This window comes from Leucoraja erinacea, chromosome 16 (genome assembly GCF_028641065.1).
Source record: "Leucoraja erinacea ecotype New England chromosome 16, Leri_hhj_1, whole genome shotgun sequence".
Taxonomy (NCBI): Eukaryota; Metazoa; Chordata; class Chondrichthyes; order Rajiformes; family Rajidae; genus Leucoraja; species Leucoraja erinaceus.
Genome location: NC_073392.1, coordinates 19,043,317 through 19,047,267, shown reverse-complemented (window position 1 = coordinate 19,047,267; position 3,951 = coordinate 19,043,317).

Below are 3,951 nucleotides of genomic sequence, written 5' to 3'. Positions count from 1 at the left end.
TGTTAAGACTGATCAGCTTACTGACTCTGCACATTTGGGCTGCTCCCATCATGGCTGTGGATTCAAGTATGCAAAGGGAGTTCCAGGATGTCACAGCAGGCCAGTAATTTGCTCTCCCAACAAATTAAATCCTTCACTTTCAGATGCAATGCATCCTTATAGAACTGTTTCAATTTCCTGTGGAGCTGTGCCATTGCCACAAAATGAAAACCCTCCTCTTGGCACCAGACCTTCAGCCTCAGCTTGAGCCTCTTCATTGTTTCATGTACCAGCATTTGGTTATGTCCAATATTAAAATTTCACACCACAACTGCAAGATGAAATGAAAATAAAAAATGCGAAAAAAATAGCTTGCCTCCAGCCAAAATATTAACCCAACAATTCTCTTTAGCGAGTCTAATACATATGCTGTCTTCAATCAACACACTAATTTTATTTTTCCTCCAACATTTTGAGGATCTGCTGTTTGTTTTCTCTTTTTGCAAATTCTAGCTCAGAACATTAAGCAATGGGATCAAGTGTCAAAGATCCTGAACTACTGCATAAAGCATATGAAACATCATTCATTAATGGAAGTTAATGTCACAGCTGTATGCTGTCAAGGCATAGTAATTTCTCTGACTGTAACCAGCCTTGGGGTTCATGAAGTTTAATGGAAATACTTTTTTGAATTGGATTAACCGGACATTAAATTTTGATGTAATAAGAAGGCTTTCCTGATCGAACAATATTTTTCTAAAAATGTACTAAGATTAGATTATAATTTTATTCTTCCATTGTAGGAAATTTCAAATTGGATTAGCAATGTTTTTCACATCATTTAATATATTGCAGCAGTTCCAGACTTTGGCAATTATACAAAGTAACTTTCCTCTGTGAATTCCAATTACTGAAAAATCTCCTTTAATCCCGTCAAGGACAGAATATTCCCTGCAGTTTGCCAAATGCATATTAATTGTCCCAGACTGCTGGAAAATATGCCATAGGTGATTACAGCTTGAGAGTTTAACTGCTTAATCTTAATGAACTGGTCAGGCTCTAAGGGCCCTTAAAGAGGTTGCTCTTATAACCACCAGCTGGATGGTGCCATCATTTTGTGAATCCAGTAACTGAATTGTTGCCTTTCTGCCTCAGTCTGGGAACCAATAAATCACTTGCAAGAATCTCCCTTTATGGGAACACCATTTTACACCTGAAAACAGAGAAGCAGTTTGCTTGTCTTGTCAAGCTAGAGGCCTTGCGCTGGATCCGTTCTTATTGTTGCATGACTTCCCACAGTTTCTGTTTGGACCTATGTTTATCAGTTTGGAGATGAAGACCAGTCGCAGGACTGTCAACCCAAGGTTTCAACCACCAAATTTAGGTACAGCTTGGCAGATTTCTCAATGGGCCACAAGGCCTCCTTCTGTGGTGTTGTAATTATAATTAGGAAGCTGGTGTTTGCAAGTTAAACACAAAAAGTAGGCCACTTATAACCCTTGTCAGTCAATATAATCATTTTGACCTGGCCCAGGCCTCAGCTATGCCAAATCCACAGTTCTTTGACATTCAAATATGTATCTGCTTCTTTTCCAAACACTCCCAGTGATTAAGCCTTCCCAACCCTCCAGGTTAGAGGATGCTAAGAGATTCACCCCCTTCTGCAAGAAGTAGTTCCTACATACCATAGTTACAATGTGATCATTTAAAACTATGTTCCCTCATCTGACATTCTACCATTAGTGGAATAATTTCAGTAATTTTGTGTGGGTAGCATAATACATTGGGCAAGGACAGGAACTACCTGGAGTGATATTCCCCACAATTGAACAGCCCATCTAAGCTGACATGATGAGTGGGCATCTGGCCCTGCACTCAGGGAAAACCGGGCAAAAAAAATGCCAGGAAAAGAGGGAAGGAAAGTCATTCTTTTCTTACAAATCAAATTTAGTGACATAATCTAATAATAGTTTCATTGCCTCATATTATGTACATGACATAACTGAATGCCTTCACCGCTGCAGAAATTACTCATGACCTTTACCTCTGTTCTCTCAACAAACATTCCATTTAAGGAGCTGGTTCCAATTCTACTTGAATTTGTTGTTAAAAATACTCTTGCCGGTTATCTGATAATAAACATTTGGTATAAAATGTTTATTTATTTTCCAGCATTAAAATACATTGACTAAAGAGGGAACTGCCAACAGAAACCGGAAGGAAAGACAAACCACGCAGTTTGACACAGCAACAATGAAGGGCTTTTTTAGATTAGGGCTATTTTAATAAGTAATTAACCATGATATTCCAGGTTTTTCTCTTCAGGATTGTAAGACTACCATCATTTTGGTATTTCCCTTTTTCCATCCCTGTCTCCTAGTATTTTCTGAAGGTTTTAATTGTCCTTCATTTCTCCTCATCCCTGCTCTCTGCCACCCACCACTAACATCCTTACTCCTTTTACTCCAAAGCACTCCAGTTCTGCAGCTGACTCACTTCCATCATTACCTCAGCAGTTTAGTTGCTGCCAAGATAGTTTTACTCTCCCTTCAAAAACCTACACTTATATATTAAACCACTCATTATTTAAGCATTTAAACTGAGCTCATAATTTCAGGCAAGATCCAAAATAAGTAAGGATCGCAATTATGTAATGTATCAACTATGAGATGGCTGGACTGAATCTTAAGTGATTCAGTTAATTGATCTTATAATCTGTTTACAATTGTTCTATATTTCAAGTGGTGTCAATGAATTTGTGTAGTCTGCCAAAATGTAGATCTTCAGTTTCTCTGCTGCCCAGCTTCCAGAGACAGGAAATCTTTATTTTCTTCCCTTCACAGGGCCTCCTAACAACAGGCACTCTCTGTTATAAATTGAGAAAGGCAATTTCTGTATCAAGGTCTTTTCTACAACATTAAGCACTGCTCTGCAATGATCACAGTTGTACAAGACATATCCTTGGAATATTGCATTCAGTTTTGGTCATCCAGGTTTAGGAAATATGCCATTTAGCTGGAAAGAGTGCATAAAAGATTCACAAGGACATTCCCAGGACTCAAGGGACTGAGTTATAGGGAGAGGCTGGGCAGGCTAGGATGCCAAATATTCATTGGATTGCAGGAGACTGAAAGGAGATGTTATAGAGGAGAATAAAATCATGAATTTACAGTCTTTTACCCCAACAAGGTTACAAGATCAAGAAGTTGAGGGCACAGGCTTAAGGAGAAAAGGGCACGATTTAATAGGAATTTGACAGCAACTTTTTCCCACACAACAGGTTATACGTATACGGAATGAGCTGCCAGAGGAAGTGGTTGAGGCAAGTACAATAATAATCTTTTAAAAAACATTTGAACAAGTACATGGACTGGGAACATTTGGAAAGATATTGATCAATGATACAGATAAATGATACTTGCGAATATAGGCATATTGGTCGGCATGAACGGATTGGGCTGAAGGGCCTGTTTCTATGCTGTATGACTCTATGGAACTCCCAGGATCAACTGGGAAATACAGCATATCAAGTAATGATATTTTTTATCAAATATTTTTCTGGCAATATTCTTCTTTTGCCAATTTAATTGGTCTATAGGTTTTACGGTAGCTTTTCTTGCTGCACTGATGTATGAGGCTCAGTATCTCATTGGATCTCAAAAACAAATGTGATAGGTGCATCACAACTGATTAAGGGTCAGTAGTAATCTCATAGATATTTCTCAATAATTTCAATTTTTCAAAATGGCTATTCATAGACACCTTCACGATCTAATGTTGCTGTTCCTGCTACATTATTAGCTGCATACCTGTCTTCAATTTTATATCCATCTGCTCCCTAACTAGGCACTGAAGTTGCTTATAAGATGAATATTGTAAATGTATTGTCAGCATGTCAATTTATGGCTTCACGTTAATCTGTAAACTTCTGTTAGTGGTAGAAATTAAGCAGCAAATGACCACAACACAATA